Source organism: Herpailurus yagouaroundi, unplaced genomic scaffold, assembly GCF_014898765.1.
Source record: "Herpailurus yagouaroundi ecotype Mexico unplaced genomic scaffold, PumYag 162, whole genome shotgun sequence".
Lineage (NCBI taxonomy): Eukaryota > Metazoa > Chordata > Mammalia > Carnivora > Felidae > Herpailurus > Herpailurus yagouaroundi.
In genome coordinates, this window is record NW_024412403.1 from 61,414,412 (window position 1) to 61,432,774 (window position 18,363).

The window sequence follows — 18,363 nt, forward strand, 5'->3', positions numbered from 1 at the left end:
AGAATTGGGCAATAGTAGAGAAGTTTGCGAGCCTTGAAAGAGGTTAGCCTGTGAATTCTGAAGTGCTTGGTGAATTGGCATCAGATCCTGAGGCTGTGAAATCTTCTTGGGGCATCTCTGATTCTATGAGTTTTCTGCTCTCACCAAAAGAGTGACATTCATGTTGATGGTGCGACAGGTAATTTTCATTTTCTTTAGGCTTTTCTATATTTGTCATGTTTTCTGTAAGAATATATATACACTTGTGTACACACACAGTTTTTGTAAAAACAACAGAACCAAAAAGATGCCTTTGTTTTTATAGGAGCATGGAATATATTTGTTTTACATTATTAGAATATATTTTGCTGTTTGTTCATTTCAGTGGGCATTACTGAACATTGTGTTTAATTATTATGTGGTTACTATATTTTTATGTGTTGGGTATCTATATGTTTTTCTTTTATTAATGGTTTAGGAAGGTTCATAGCATTCCTATAATCTCTCTGCCATGAATGGCAAGGGTACTTATGAAAGAGTTTCTGCTCTCAAAGAGCTGATTGCTTTGAAATAGATTAGACTTATTCATATGTTTGTATTCCTGTTCAATGTCAAATCCTTTGTTGGAGGAATATTAATAAATATCCCAGAATCCATATAAAATTTATGAGTTTTATTTATGTTCAAAACACTGAATATTCTCCCCAGCATTGTTCATTTTTCTGGGTCTTTTTCTTATTAGCACATTTGAAAAAAATGTTTCTTTCCTTTAATGTAAGTCTATTAAAGTCAATAGCCAATAAACACTTTTAATTAAAAAAATATGCTGTCTTCTTTTCTGTAAATAGTAGTGAGTCTATTGAACAAAATATTAAATTTCCATGATACTAGAAATTTTCTCCACTGGAAAAAAGATTTTTTTCTACATTTATTTCATGTGTAGTCATTGTTTTAAGGGCACTTAATGCTGAATGCAGAATCCAAGGAGATTCAACAATGTACCTGTCTCTTTAAATTATATAATTAGGGGCCTTAAGACCATGCTAGCACATAATAAAAACAATAATAACCACAACCTAGGGAGCATTTTTAATGTACCAGGTACCTTTGTAAGTGCTTCCCATATATATCTTGCTGACCCTTAGAATGAAGCTGTGAAGCGCTGATATTATTATTCATCTGTTAAGAACGAAGTTTCAGGAAGGTTGAGTAGCCTGCCTGGGGGCCTACCAGGCATTTCTGGAAGGTTGAGTAGTTTGCCTAAGGGCCTACCACTAGTCAGCTCCCAAGTTCAACTTCAGCGGCGTCTGACTAAAACTCTGCGGTTAACCATTACACTAAATAGCTTCTTGTGACTTGCCCCTGGGTTGAGGGGGCTAAGGGAAGGGAGGAGAGAATAGAAGGGCCGTGTGGCCTGAGGTATGGGGTGCTTCTGGAGCTTCACTGCAGCCCAGCCCTGGCTCCCACTCCTCCAATGGGGAATGACCGATATCAGCCTATGTAGTCCACAGTCCCATGCTGGCACCTGTAGGTGCTCAGCGTGAGTTGCCATTCCATGTTCCCCAATTCCTTCAGCCCCCAGTTTGGGGACTCTAATCACGTCCTGAATGGCGTTGAAAGGGTTGAGGTCTGTGATAAGTTCAAGTGGACTCGGGGAATCAATAGGAGTCTGAGGTGTCCTAGATGTCTTGGGGGAGCGATATGTTATTCTCTGGTAATAAAGGGAAAAGATTCTTCTAAAATATTTTTTAAGCCAAATACTTGTGTAATTAAAGCATTTTAATAAAAATTTCAAACAAAGATCATCAAAAGGTCAAGATTAGAGTGTGTAAGCAACTATCTTATCCAGGATGGTTTTGTTTTGTTTTTTTCTGTCCAGGCAGCTTGGAGCTCACTGAGAAACCACAGAGTTAAATGATTATCCTGTGCCTTCCTGATTAGAAACAGGCTGCTCTCTGCAGTTTGATTAGTCTCGCTCGTAGCTATGGGATTACAGCTTATTAAAACTGACAGTGCTATGGAGGGCAGGGAGCCGGGAAGGTCAAACTTACATGCTGAGCCAGCCACCAGCAAGGCTCTGCCTTTACCTGAAGGTTTTGTGTAATTGGCATTCATTTTAATATTCTTTTTCATTTCTTTCCCTTTTTTTCAGCGTTTGGGTCTCATCCTCATTTTACTTACACCTTTTGTCTCCCTTCTTTCTTGGGAGAGTCCCTGACTTGTGACCACATGACCCAAATAACAGTGGGGGAAAAAAATCGAACCCAGTGTAAGCAACGTAAGTTAGGGTAACCATACATCTTTGTTGCCCATAATAGCCCTGTTTTGTGTCTCTGCGTCCAGGCATAATTACCAACAGTACCCTCTTTTACCCTCAAAAGTGCCTTAGTTTGGATGACAAATTATATGGTTACCATAATGAGGGATAGAGATGGTCAGACCAGAGAGCAGGTGCTTTGCTTCATCTAAACTGGAACAGCTGCTACCCACCTCTAACCAATCGCTGCTGTGGGTCCACTGCTGTCAAATCTTCCAGTGTCTCAGCGAAGACCCAAATCTGGATTTTCAGAAATCACACGATTTGTAAATGCTGGTTCCATTTTTAAAAAATATTCTGCTAGCCAAACAAATCCTAGGTGTACTGAGTTTGCAGCCCCTGGTTTAAAATCTGGAGGGAAAGCTTTGACATCTTTAGCATTTTTAAATTTCTCAGTGACTCATCAAAACATACAGAAAAAGCACCTCTGGTTTCTAGCTCCGGCAGCTGATTACAGATTCCCAGATTAAGAGATCCCCACATTGTCCCAACTCCATGGCAGGATCCCCCGAGAACAACTAGCACCATTCTAAATCTGCTCAAAGGGAAAAGAAAGCATCATCCTGTTCAGCCAATTTTATGGATGAGAACTGTGAGCCCTGGAGAACGAAGACCAGCAGTCAGTCGGTCTTTCAAGGAGTTTAAACAGACACACGTTTCTTTCCAGTTACCACTTTGGCTCTCCTACATCATCCTGTATTTTCTGCTGAGTGGTGGCCTTCCAGGGTCAGCAGTGATTGCCCAGAACTTACTTTCCAATGATTCTGACTCACAAAGCCGGCTGGGACCGGGACATACGGGCTCCTATTGCACCTTCCAGCATTAATAGCAATAGTCCTAACACAGTGAGGGTGCAATTACAGTTTATCAAGTGAACGAATATTCTTGTAGCTGTTGAGGCATCCTCTTCGGATTGTAGCCAGCTGAACACTGGTTAGAAGTGACTCGCACAGCAGTGCGTGGTAGGACCTAGGCTGAATGTCTCATCAGTGGTGGTTTTATGTCTCTCTATGCTAGGCAAGCTCCCAGTGACCTGGCACATTTTTTTCCTTCTTTTACTTGGTTCGCTTTGTACCATTAGCATCTCCTAGTGCTGGCCTCAAAGCAATTTCCTCTGCTTTGACAAGAGGAACTCACAGTGAACTTTCCTTTTGTTCTCATTCCTCACCATGCACTTTGAGACCAGGCTGAAGTTGCCAAGGAGTTCAAACGACCCGTGCTTCTGCCGGTATGATTCAGAGGGATTAGCACGTCCTCTCTGCACACTGTCCCTGATATTCGCCTCCTTCCCTGAACTGCTGTCCCCTGCTGTCTTCTCCTTTGTCTGAGAAGCATATTTTCTCTTATTATCACCTAGTTCCCTGCCTGTTTCGAATGGCTTCAGCTCGCCTCCTAATGAAATCAAGATGTTGCTATTAATGGTCTTCTCTTTCCTAACAGCTTAGAGTCACTTCCTTTTGTTTAGTCCTTTTTCCCTTCCCTCCCAAACCACACACTCATCTCTGTTTCAAATAAAAATTTCCTAACCCTTTCATAACTACTGCTTTATAGCTGCTAGCAATAAGGCACAAGAGGGAGGAGATAAAAGTGGAGAGAACCCAGAAGGTGAGGGGGTGAGGGATCCTCCAATAATTGAGAAACAGGGCGAGCGTCTTTAGGAGGCTTCTTGTATGAAGAAATTAGGTCAGATTAGCCCTCCAGACTGAACGTTATAAACCCAGTAGTCTGGTGAAGTTTTCCGGTAGTTTTTACGGATGGAATGGAAAAATGGTTTCCCCTCTGAGGATCTGTTTTCCTTCCAAATAGTTAAAATCTTGTCTAGCAACATCCCAGTATCATTTGCGTTAGCCATAAATCCATTCATAAGATCCAGTGACATAATAGATGTAAGACTTTCTCAAATCACGCCCCCAAAAGTTAAAATATTTACCCACATAATCCAGCATTTCCCATTCCCTACTTACTTATTTTTATTTTGGTTTAACATTTGGTTTAACAATAACATTTCCATCATAATTCCATTTATCATTCCCCATGCTGAAGAAAATACAAGCTATGCAAATATCCTCAGTTCTCCCCACATAGTAATTTACACATCAAAAGAGAAAAAAAGAGTGACAGAATATGTTCGATTTTTTCTTTTTTTATCCTATGTCTGATTTTGGTTAGACTCTCCAATTTCATGTTGTCTGAGTAGAAAAGTTGCTTCTAGTCATGTTGAAAAAGTCAGTTCAACTTTACTTTTCCACTCAAACATTCAGCTATTACCACAAATCCCACGTGTCAAAAAACAGATTTATTCTCTCTTATCAACCACACTAGTTCTCCACTGCAATTTCCTTACCTCTGTCAGTGGCCTCTGTCTTCTAGTCAGTCTGGTAGGGAAAAATGATAAAGTGGCCGACAGGACTGGTAGGGAAATTCCCGTCCCCATCCGAAGACTCCCCTTCCGGGTTCTTCTTCCTACCTTGCTTGTTGCGCATGCGCGCCAAATTACTACTAATGCGGAAGTAACAGACTATAAATTGTCTCCCATGCTTGCGCTCCGGGGCTCCGGGCTCAGACCTCTGGAGAACAATCTCCTCTGAACCCACCGATGTGAAATAAACCTCCTGCCTTCCAAGATTCCCAAGTGCCGCTTGGTTCTTCCGCCGGGTGATCCAGAGCAGGTTTCGTAACATTCGGTTCCCTGACCAGGAAACCCAACCGCGCTGGCCCGTTGTTGCCACCGGTTTGGGAAAATGGTGAGGCGATGATGGAACGAGGAATCACAGCGGAGAAGGTGCTCCCTGCCTGATATGCGTCATTCTCCCACTTTGTCGCCTCAGGCAGGCCCCGCTCTGCCGTTCCCGCTGGGCTCAAGGAGACTTGGCAGGTGAGGACCTGGACCTGTCATCGGATACCGGTAACGCCTAGGGCCCCTGACCCGGTCAGACCCACCCGTCAGGGTGGAAGGAGAGCCTGATCACCTCCTGTAGACCTTTCAGAGGTCTCACAGGTTGGGATTCCCAGGGAGGGAATGTATTAACCTCTGGTCTGAATGTGTGAGTGAATGTGCAGTGCAACCTGGTCCTCCAGTTGGGACTGAATCTGTGGCTCCATGGGCAGGTACCCTTAAGGTCCCCAAAAGCCCAGGGAGTCTGAGTGGGCCTGTCTGTGATTCCGTGGTGAACGGCATACAGTTTATGGCAAAATTGGAATCGTTTCTGATCCTAAGTCACAAAGCTGAGACCGCTACTGCAAAGCGTCACCTAAGTTACTTGGGAACATGGCCAGATGGGCACCTAACTGGTCTCCTCGTTAGAGGGGGCACCCCTACCCCTCTGTCTTTGCAACTCCGTCTCACGGGAACATTATGGGGTTGGGAACAGAGCAAAAAAGGGGTTTTCAGGAGATTATGGAATTAAGATGACCCCCGGCAAGTTAAGGACCCTATGTGAGTTGAAATGGCCCACTTTTGGTGTAGGATGGCCCTTTGAGAGAACCTTAGATGTCCCAACGGTTCACCACATCCAGCATGTTGTCACTGGGGAACGAAGTCACCCTGATAAGTTCCCGTATAATGACTCCTGGTTAGAGATTGCCCAAACCCTTCTCCCTTGGGTGTGATTTACCTGCAACAAACAGGGACAGGCTAGGGTCTTACTCGCCTTGACAAAGCAGCCCAAGGAAGGTCAACAGAAGTCCTGACCTCCACAAATTCTCACCGGTGACCAATCTTGCCCCTGCCATATGTTCCCCTGAGACTGTCAGCACCTAACCCCCCCAGTTCCCAAAACTCTGCCACCTTCGGTCTCCCCACCACCTCCAGACTCGGCAGATCCTCTCTCCCCTAGACCAACAGCCAGATTGTGCCCTCTGCTAGGCACAAGTGCTCTCCAGATGCTGGTCCACATCAGCCAGTACCAAGAAGCTCTCCTCCAGGGTATCTGAGCAGGGCCTAAGAAGCCCATGAATATGCTCAGCAGCAAGGGGAATCCCCCAGGGATTATTATGAGAGGCTACACCCTGTTTGATGGCACAAAAGAACCACGACAAAAGGATGGGGAAGGTCCAGCCACCAAAAGGGGGATGGCCCAGAACCTCCTTAGAAAGGGATCAGTGTGCCTACTGCAAGGAGAAAGAACGTTTAAACAATGAATGTCCCAATCGGGAAAGTCCCAGAAACCCAGCCGATATGCAGAATAACCCTGCAGAAAAGACCTCATAGGCCTAGCAGGAATAGATTCAGATCGAGGGGGGCCAGGCTCACTTCTTCTTGGCCCCTATGAGCCCACGGTCAAAATAAAAGTAGGGGGCCAAACTGTGACTTTTTTGTGAACTCAGGGGCCACATGGTATGGCATGAATTCCTCTACCTACCTGAGTGCCCTATCCCTCTCCTTGGCGGGGATGTACACTCAAAGCTGGGGGCCCAAATAACCTTTGAGCCAACAGGACACACCAGCATCATGTCCAATTGGACAAGAAGAATAAGTCCCCCTCATAATGGCAATCACTACAGCAAGAAAGAAAAAATGGAGGCTATTCTGCACACAGGTCCAACCGAGTGGCCCGCCCAAATTCAGGGCTGCCTTCCCCACTGTCTGGGCTGAGGACAATCCTCCTGGACTTGCCCATAACCAGGCCCCTGTCATTGTAAAGTTAATCCCAGGAGCTCAATCGCAGAGAGAGTGGCAACACCCCCTCCCACCAGAGGAAAGGGCAGGCATCCAAGAACACCCTGCTCTTGCCAGTCAAGAAGCCAGGAGGAGGGTAGCAACCAGTTCAAGACATACAAGCTATCAACAAAGTAACTGTCTCCTTGCACCCAGTTCTCCCAAACCCGTAGACCCTTCTCAGCCAGATCCCAGACTCTGACAGCTGGTTTACTTAAAGGATGCCTTCTTCTGCCTCCGCTTGGCCCCCCAGAGCCAACCCTTGTTTGCCTTTGAATGGACCGAACCAGACACAGGGTGTCAGATGCAACTGACTTGGACGCGCCTCCCATAGGGGTTTATAAAAACTCCCCTACCCTCTTTGGGGAGACACTGGCCAGAGACTTTGCTGGCTTTCCAAGGGAGGCCACACGCTACACCGTTCTCCAGTATGTGGATGACCTCCTCCTTGCCAGCAATACCTAAGAGAATTGTACAGAGGGCACAAAGGCCCTTAACCTGGGTGCCAAGGAGAGGGATAGGGCACTCAAGTAGGTAGAGGAATTCATGCCATACCGTGTGGCCCCTGAGTTCACATAAAAGTCATAGTTTGGCCCCCTACTTTCATTTTGACCGTGGGCTCATGGGGGCCAAGACTCAGGATATCAGGTCTCATAAAAAAAGCACTAGAGCCAGAGAGAAAGAAGGTCATCAGCTCCTTACCCCAAACTAAGAGGGGGCTATGAGAATTCCTGGGGGTTGCAGGATTCTGCCAAATCTGGATTCCTGGGCTCTTGGCAATAGCAAGAATAATCTCTTGGTAGGACTGGATTGAGAACCCCCTGTCTGGACAGAGGAGGCCGAAGTCGCCTTCCTAGAGATAAAGACCACCTTGGGACAGGCACCAGCCCTTGGCCTGCTGAATATAAAAAAGACTTTTTAATCTCTTTGTGCATGAGAAGGAAAAGGTTGCCCTCGGGGTTCTCATACAGACCGTTGGCCCTTGGCAACAACCAGTAGCATACCTGTGGAAGAGGCTGGACCCAGTGGCAGCAGGGTGGCCACCATGCCTTAGTGGCCACAGTTCTGCTCATTAAGGGGGCAGATAATCTCACCCTGGGACAAGAACTAAATGTCAAGTTCCCTCATGCTGTCATGTCTCTCATAAACACTCAAGGACACCGCTTCCTCTCCAACTCTTGGCTACCACAATACCAGGGGCTCCTCTGCAAGATCCATGGGTCACTCAAAATAGTGCAGATGCTGAACCCCACAACTTTCCTACCCTCTGAGAAAGGAAAACCAGAACATGACTGTTCTGAGGTGACCAATAAAGTATTTGCAAGTCGCTCAGATCTACGTGACCAGTCTCTACAGAACCCAGACCTCACCTTTTTCAGTGATGGTAGCAGTTTTATCACAGAGGGTGTTCAAAAGGCAGGGTATGCAGTGACAACTACAGATGAAGTCCTAGAGGCCAATGCCCTACCTGTGGGATGGTCAGCACAGCAGGCTGAATTATATGCCCTAGTCTTGGCCCTCACCATCAGTGAGGGCAAATGATCTATACCAACTCGCAGTGTGCCTTCACTACCGGGACAAGAGGTACACATACACGGGGCAATCTACAAAGAGAGGGGCCTCTTCACCGCCGTGGGGAAGACCATCAAAAACAAGGAGGAAATACTAAAGCTCCTCAAGGCCATCTAGCTTCCGAAAGAAGTTGCAGTTCTATACTGCAAAGGACACCAGAAAGGAGATGACCCTACAGCACGAGGGAATCGTCTGACAAAGCAGCCAAGATAGCAGCTGATAAGGAGGTATAGACATGGCTCTCTCCTTTATCCATGCCATGACCCCCCCCTCCAGGAGTTCAAAGAAGAAATTGTCTCCCCATTTGGCTTACCAGCCACAATCCACAGCGATAATGGGCCTGCATTTGTAGCGGACTGCTTACTGGCCTCAAAGCTCAGGGAACGTAGAGTGGATGATTCACACCCTCAAGTGAACCTTAGCCAAGTTCTATCAGGAAACAGTCCTCCTGTGGCCAGACCTGTTGCCCCGGCCCTCCTGCATGTTCATTGCACACCAGGAACTAATATATGGGAGGCCCCCTCCATGTCTAGGGAGCCTCCCAGGTAACTTACACCAAATAGGGGATAAGAGAACAACTTTAAGCTTTAGGGGCCACCATAAATGAGTTATAATATTATACCATAGAGAGGGCCCCAATCTCATTAGGATCTCCTGTACCGCCCTCCCTCACCAGGGCACTCAGTCTGGGTCAAAGATTGGAAAAAAGACCCTCTCAAACCACAGTGGACTGGGCCTTATACCGTTATTCTGACCACCCCTACTGCCCTCAAGGTTACAGATATCACTCCATGGGTCCACCACTCCAGAGTCAAGAGGACCAATCCTGAGGAGCCCCAGACTTGGAAGTCTGACCCAAGTTCGACAAACCTGCTCCAAGCGACCTTCCAGAGAGTCCTAGATTCTTGGGATCTTCAGCCCTGCTCCAGTCATACCCCAGAAGCTGGCTGGTCTATATATGGCAGAAGCTTGAAGAATCGCCAGTCCTATGAAATAAATAGACTGTCATTACTCCTTGCCATCGGATTGGCAGAGCTTGCCCCAGGAAGCTGGGAAAACAGTGAGAGGTTCCTGTTTGCACTCTCATTGCTCTTATGGGTAGGATGTTTTGTTGGTATTGGTTGCATCAAGTCTGGGCCCCATTTGTAAACCTTCAGCCCTAAGGCCCAGGCTAAATGAGCGGTGTTGCTACCTGTCCTCCTAGGGGCAGGAATAGCCATGGGAACAGGGACTGGCTTAGGAGGCATAGGCTCTTCTGTGGGACTACTCCCTAGTGTCCTTGCTGAGCCAAATAAGTTTCCTGGCAGGAGTTTCCCTCCAGAACAGATGGGCACTTGACCTCCTCACTGCCAAGAAAGGGGGCACCTGCATCTTCCTTGGAGAAGAATGTTGTTACTTTGTAAACCAGTCGGGAATAGTCACAACCAAAGTCAAGGAACTAAGGGAAAGGACCAGCCCATAATAAATGAAGACTATGCCTTCTAATACAGCCTATATCTATTTAAGGGGGCATCAAAGCAGGGGAATGATAGGGAAAAATTATGTTATAAGACGGCCGACAGGACTGATAGGGGAATGCCAGTCCCCACCGGGTTCTTCTTGCTACCCCTCTTGCTACACACCAAATTACTACTAATGTGGAAGTAACAGACTGTAAATTGTCCCCACACTTGAGGTTGGGTATCAGACCTGTGGAGAGTGATCCCCTCTGAGCCCACCAGTGTGAAATAAACCTCCTCCCTTCCAAGATCTCCGAGTGCCACTTGGTTCTTCTGCTGGGTGATCCAGACCAGGTTCCATAACAAATCCATCTGGAAACCTGTTCCTTGGATGAATGATAGAACTCATAGAAGGGATGGGGATGGGATATTTTAAGGGAGAGATCAACAAGACTTGATGACTGGCTAAACATTGTGATTCAAGGCTGATTTACCATCCATCCTGCCCTATGTCCCTTTCAGTCCTCCCCCATTCCTTTCTTCCTCCTTTACATATATCATTCACTGCTACTAGGCTAAGCTGTCGTAAATATTATCTTCTGTGGGATACTCTTTAACTAAAAACCATCAGTGGCTCCCCAGTGCCCTCCAGAGCAAGTCTGGGCTGGCTGATGAATTCCTAGGCCTGTCATAATCAGACCCTATCCAATTGCTGTGGGCGCCCACTTTTTCCCAATGGTCATATCCTAATCGTACCATTCTTCAAGGTCCAGCCTAAGAACGAAATCTTCCATAAAAACTTGCTGTTCTAGAATCCTAGACTCTCAGGATTGAAAGAGGAGGGGCAACTATTCTGGTTTTCCTTGTTCAGAAAGGCATCACCAACCAGGGCTCTAGGTGTTTTGTTTGCTCAGGTCTTCAATCCTGTAAGCCTCGTCTCCCAACTATGAGCTCTGTGAGGGAAGGGTAATTCCTCACAAAGGAATATCCCCAACCCTTGCCCCAGCTTACAACAGTTGTGTCCACTGAAATAATTAAAGGGGGAGAGTGAGACTAGTTTTCTTCCCACTACAGGCCTGCAGTATGCCTTCTGCTCCTCTGTCTTTAACGTAGTGCCTGTCCTATCCCTAGTTGCATTACAATTTGTTCAATGATTCCTGTGCTTTAGCATACCACCTTCTTTACTGCTCATGGCAGACCTCTGAAGTTGATATTTTCCCATTTACAGAGAAGAAACTGAGACTCGGAGAGGTTAAGTGACTTACTCAAGCATACAAAGCAGGAGATCCAGGATCTAAACAGTGTACTATGACTCTGAAGCCCAGCATTTTCCTATTTTGCTTCCTGACCTCCCCAAACTACGCTTTTCTTACACAGAGCATCTGCTGTACTTCAAGAGCAAAGGCCAGAGGTAGGTAGAGGCTGATGTCTCCTGTGATCACCTCTCTTGGTTGTCCTCTGGGCTACCCCCATCATTACTCCCTGGCACTCCAGAACTGGTAAGTCAGGATGACTTAGTAACTGTTTTCTTTTCCCTTTTTTGTTCCCTGAAATCTACAGCTGCATTTTAATGATGAGAGGACTGAGGAGTGACCCAGAGATTGTAATTTTGTTTTGGTCAAAGGCTCATACATTTACATACAAATGAAAAGCAAAAGGACATGTAAATTGTAGAAAGGGGGAAAAATTAGCCTTGCTCCTTTTCAGAAAGAGAATGGTGACGTGGAGAATATAATTTTAGAACCAGAAGAAATGTTACAGATCATCTATTCAACTCCCTTATTTTATAGAGGTGGAACCCAGGCCCAGACAGTGTGACTAACCCAAAGTCCAACAGGAAATAAGAGGCAAGGCGGGAACAAGAGTCTAGGTTTCCTTTCTCAGCCCCAGTCCTTTTCCATGTCCTATCTCTTGTTCTGCGTTGACACATCCTGAGTACTCTAAAGCAGCTCCTACATGCTTAGGAACATATACTACATGCTTAGGATGGTTAATTTCATATGTTGACTGGGCTAAGGGATGCCTAGAAAGCTGGTAAAACGTTTTTTCTCGTGTTTTGAAGGTGTTTGGGGAAGAAATTAACATTTGAGTCTGTAGACTAAATAAAGAAGATGCTCTCACTAGTTCAGTCCAATCTGTTGAGGGCCTGCATAAAATAGAAAAGATGGAGGAAGGATGCATTTACTGTCTTTCTTGAGCTGGGACATCTTTCATGGATCAGTGCTCCTCAGGCCTTCAGACTTGGATTAGAACTTGTAGCACTGGTCCTCAGTTTCTCTGGGCTTCCTGCTTGTGGATGGCAGATCAGACCTTGGGACTTCTCAGTCTCTGTAATCATGTAAGCCAATTCTTGTAATAAATCTCTCCTATCTATTTATCTGTCTGTCTATCTATCTGTCTGTCTCCTATTGGCTCTGCTTCTCTGGAGAACCCTGGAAGAAATTATTTCACCACTCTGGCACTAGCTATAGCTTCCTAGCTGCTGGGATAACAGTGATTCTTGAACATAGTGGTTATTCTATTTGCAGATACTTTTTTAGAAAATTTTTATAGGAATATTATATTATTATTGTTTTTAAGTTTATTTTGAGAGAGAGACACAGCATGAATGGGGGGGGGGGAGGGCAAAGAGAGAGAAGGAGAGAGAATCCTAAGAAGGCTTTGCACTGTCAGTGCAGAGCCCAATGTGGGGCTCAAACCCACAAACCATGAGATCATGACCCGAGCTGAAGTCAGATGCTTAACCACTGAGTCACCCAGATGCCCCGTAGATAACATTTTTAAAAGACTTCATTGACATAATATGACTATGGGCATCATGGAAGTTGGCAAAGATGTCTCAAGCCCTTTCTAATGTATTATGCCATTTATTATGCCATAATGTATTATGCCCTCTCTGCCTATGCCCAACCCATAATTATAAAGGACCCACTGATTTTTATGGGTTGCTGGTTTGTATCAGGAGAGGAGAAGGAGTGAGCAATGGTGCTCATCTTCCAGGATCCTCTCAGGTAATTCTATCTTTTTCTCATGGGTCCTTGATAGTCTATGGAATTTAATCCAGCCAAAAAGTACATAAAAACCAACATCTTGATCAAGGATTTCCCATATTTTGTCACCAGGGATATGCTCAGTCACATACATCTTCCTCACCCTAATTCTTTTTAGTACCTAGTATTCATTTTTACATCCAGTCAGTATCCACTTTTAAATAAGTGTCAGGCTGTCTTGACACTTGGGATTCAATGACAAATATCCCACAGAGAACATCTGCCTTCCTGAAACTTTCAGACCAGGAGCAAACTCCAAAATTACATGTATTCTACAGAATTAAAAAGCTTTATTTTGCTCAGGTAATCTACCAAATCAGGGGAGGAGGAGTCAAGATGGCGGAACAGCATGGAAGTTTTTTGTGTGTCTCGCGTCCATGAAATACAGCCAGACCAACACTAAACCATCCTGCACACCTAGAAAACTTATCTGAGGATTAACACAACAATATGCACAAACTGAACCACAGAATTCAGCAGGTACGTGGCATGGAGAGGTGAACTTGGGGAGTGAGAAGCTGTGGGAAGGGAGGTGCTTTGCGGGCAGAGAGAGGACAGAGATGGGGTGGCAGGGGGGTGTGGAGAATACGGGAAAAGCGCCCCTCCCCAAAAGCAGCTGGAGAGAAAGTAGAAAATTGGAAACAGCCACAGGGACTAAACTAAAAAGGGAAAAAGGAGAAAGGAGAGGGTTTAATTCCATTAAGACTGTAAACAAGGGGAGCACAAAGTCTGCAACTCTGCAGCTTGATACCTGGTGGTGCTCTGGTGGGAAGGGCGAATCCCCAGGAACAGAGTGGGGTCCGGGAGGTTCTTGGGCCACACAGGGAAAAGCGGTTCCACTGCTGGAAGGACATTTGGTAGAGATGTTGAAGCCACCTGGTCCCAGCAGACCCCAGAAAATGGCCACATTCACTGGTGCTGGAACAGGTCATTAAGGGTGAAGACTGGTGCCAGATGTGTGTTGTGATTTTCCATAATCCCTAAAATGCTGCTGCTACACTATCAGGCAAACTTCTGGGGTGGGCTGGCACCTGGCTGCAGTCTCGGGGCACCTGGCTGCAGTCTCGGGGCACCGGCAGCGTTCCTGGGTGCAGCCGACATTCAGCCATTGCTCATTTGGCCATTGCTCGGTGAGACCCTCCCACAGAAGGGTGGAAGGGGTCAAAGCCGCAGTCCTTCAGATGTAAGGGGCCAGGGAAAATAGCCGCATCTGAGACAAAACTCGAGAGAGAGGTACTGCCTGGGGCCTGGTCACAGACAGTGAAAAAGTAGGGAGTGGACGAAGGCTGAAGATAGAGGACAGGTGCGCAATTGCTGATCGGGGAGAACAGAGTTCCAATACTAGAGACTTCCCACGCATGTGCATACGCACCTACGAGAGCCACAACACTCCACCCCAGTAGGCTAGCAGCGCCATCTAGTGGCGAACAGAGCTATTACACTGAGCCCTGCCCAACTGGGCCAACCTTGCTCTTCAAGAACACAAGTCTCACCGTCTACTTAGTTTATGGACTATAAAGCACTTCATAGTCTGACTTCTATGGGAAAATGAAGTAATTTCAGTCCTATTTCAATCTGTTAGGTCCATCTATTCAATTTTCTTTCTTTTTTTTTTTCTTTTTCACTTCTTTAATACAGAAAGAGAAAAAATTCATTTTTATTTTCAATTTTAATTAAAAATATTTTTATTTAATTTTTTACTATATTTTTTACTTCTGTGTAAATTTTTTCAAATTCTGTTTTACTTCCATAATTTTATTTTAGTCTACTTCAGTGTATTCACTTTTTCAGATTTTCAAATGATTTTCTTTTCCTTTTTTCTCTTTTTTGTTTCTTTTTCTTGAATGCAGAAAGAGAAAAACTTCATTTTTACTTTCAATTTCTATTAAAAATATTTTTCTTTAATTTTTTACTATGGTTTTTGCTTTTATATAAATTTTTTCAAATTCTATTTTACTTCCATCATTTTATTTTAGTCTACTACAATGTATTCACTTTTTCAAATTTTCAAACGATTTCCTTTTTTTCTTTTCTCTTTTTTCCTTTTCTCTTTTTTCTCTTTTTCGTTTCTTTTTCTTGAATACGGAAAGAGAAAAAAATCATTTTTATTTTTAATTTTTATTAAAAATATTTTTCTTTAATTTTTTCTGCTATATTCTTTTGTGTAAATTTTTTCAAATTCTATTTTACTCCCATAATTTCATTTTAGTCTACTTCAGTGTATTCATTTTTTCAAATTCTCAAATGATTTCCTCTCCGCCCCCTCTTTTTCTCTAATCTGTCAAACCACTTTCAACACCCAAACCAGCACACCTAGGATCTAGCATCATTTATTCGATTTGTGTATGTGTGTGTGTGTTTAATTTTTTAATTTTAATATTTTTTAATTTTAATTTTTCTACCTGATTAATTCCTTTCTCCCTTCAAAATGACAAAATGAAGGAATTCACCCCAAAAGAAAGAGCATGAAGAAACAATAGCCAGGGATTTAACCAACACAGATACAAGCAAGATGTCTGAACCAGAATTTAGAATCACGATAATAAGAATACTAGCTGGAGTCGAAATAGATTAGAATCCCTTTCTGTAGAGATAAAAGAAGTAAAAACTAGTCAGAATGAGATTAAAAATGCTATAACTGAGCTGCAATCATGGATGGATGCTGTGGCAGCAAGGATGGATGAGGCAGAACAGAGAATCAGCGATACAGAGGACAATCTTATGGAGAATAATGGAGCAGAAAAAAAGAGGGAGATGAAGGCAAAAGAGCACGATTTAAGAATTAGAGAAATCAGTGACTCATTATAAAGGAATAACATCAGAATCACAGGGGTCCCAGAAGAGGAAGAGAGAGAAATAGGGGTAGAAGGGTTGTGTGAGCAAATCATAGCAGAAAACTTTCCTAACCTGGGGAAAGACACAGACATCAAAATCCAGGAAGTACAGAGGACCCCCATTAGATTCAACAAAAACCGACCATCAACAAGGCATATCATAGTCAAATTCACAAAATACTCAGGCAAGGAGAGAATCATGAAAGCAGCAAGGGAAAAAAAGTCCCTAACCTACAAGGGAAGACAGATCAGGTTTGCAGCAGACCTATCTACAAGAAACTTGGCAAGCCAGAAAGGAATGGCAGATATATTCAATGTGCTGAATCAGAAAAATATGCAGCCAAGAACTCTTTATCCAGCAAGGCTGTCATTCAAAATAGAAGGAGAGATAAAGTTTCCCAGACAAAAATTAAAGGCGTTTGTGACCACTAAACCAGCCCTGCAAGAAATTTTAAGGGGGACTCTCTGAGGGGAGAAAGGATGAAAAAAATATATATATATGTATACATATCAAAAGCAACAAAGATTACAAAGGACCAGAGAACGCCACCAGAAACTCCAACTCTACAAGCATCATAATGGCAATAAATTAATATCTTTCAGTAATCTACCAAATCATATCCCAACTACAAAAGAAGACTATAAAACTGTCTTAGGAGATGAGAGAATGTGGACAATCACTAGATGACAATATCAGTAGATAAATCAAAATGTTAGAGATGTTTATTATTCGTTCTCAAAGGAATAGAACTATGGACCAAATCAGTGAGGTGAGTTTGCCTCTGAGCTGGTGGCTGGGTCACTCCCACTAATTCAGTTTGCATGGTCTCCCTGGTAAGACTCCCAACAAATCCATAATCCCTCAAAAAAAGTATAATCATTCCCTTTTTATATTTGAGGGATTCCCTATTTATATTTGACTGAAACAAATAACTGCTTAAAATTACTCTGATTTCAGGCATATCTGGCTCTGAAACCTGTGCTATTATTTCTACCCTAACCCCCTCCTCACTGGCGCGTGGGCCTAGGGTAAGCCCCTGCAATGGGTATGAAGACAATATAACCTGCCTACTCTTACTAAATGTGTTTTGGGACACCTGGCTGTCTCTGTCAGTGGAGCATGTGACTCTTGATCGATCTCAGGGTTGTGAGTTCAGCCCCACATTGGGTGTAGAGATTGCCTAAAAATAAAATCTTTAAAACAAAATAAACCTGTTTCTATGGACCCATGTCACCAGATTTTTTTTAACAAAATTCTGAAAAATGTAATTTATTCTTGATGTCTGAGAAGATAATCATGGGAATAGAGACCTTTTCTAATGACCCTGCAATTATTCAAAACCTTTTTGGAGCAGTATCTGGAAATTGAGTATGGGAAGGAGCTCAGACCAGAAAGTACATCAATGAGTACTCATAATGATAACACTGTATATATGCTTTAAATTTTAGAATATAACAAAAAGGTATTTAAATCCATGTCTCATGAGAAGGTCAAGCTAAGTAATTCTGGTTTTTAAAAGGATGTGGGTATATGGGTTGAAGTGACTGCAAAATAATTTACTGCTGGTTTCCTTGTGTGATTCTGAAGTCCATAACAAGATCATAGCTACGTAGCCACATTTGGAGTGTTCATTTGGAGATTAGAAAAGCAAAAAGGTTGTCATTTCATAGTCTTAACCTGTTTAGATGCTCAGTGATATTTGTTGGTGAACAATCTATTCATTTCACAAACCTGTATTGCCTGCTTATGTATCCCACATTGGCTAGATGGTGGAGACTCAAAGGTGAAACTGTCAGGGTTTTTGCTTTTGAAATCAGAGGTTACTGGAGAAAATAAATGCTTCATTGCAAAACAGTACAGTAATCACTTTGCTGGTGGGATATACAAAGCACCATGGTATAAAAGTGTGAAAATTTTTCTCACCATGTTTTCTGAACCAAAATAAGAACATGTAGTTTGATGAATGCAAATCTACTTATGGGAGCAGAATTGAGTTGGTAACTTAAAAAAGGATGTATAGAGTTTTACCAGGGGAGGAATATTCCAGGTTAGTAATTAAGTGGTCTGAGAGCTCCCCCCAGATTTGCCTATGTTCTTTCCACAATGCCCTGTTGCCTCTGATTATCCTTACGTTATTTATCACTGACTCACTTAACCACAATTTACTGACTGACTAGGGTGGGCAGTGTAAGTGATACAAAAGCAAAAGAGCATTGCCTTTTTTGATAAAGCAAAACCTAGAACCTGCCAAGTGTAGCACTGGAGGAAGGTGATGCTCCATGAGGGGGTAGCCAGCTGACACTAGCAATTCCAGTGTTCTCCCTCTGAGATTTAACCTCCTCTGGAGCTTTTAGGTGGTCTGTTTCCTGTGGGCTTCTCTCGAAGAAACACTGGCTCAAGCTGGATTTGAAACGTTTGTTTCTTTCCCAGAAAGCAGTTGAAATTTCATTTTTTTCATGTAATAGAGCAGATTTAGACTTACAGTCTTTACCACCCCACCCCCCCCCGCCCCCT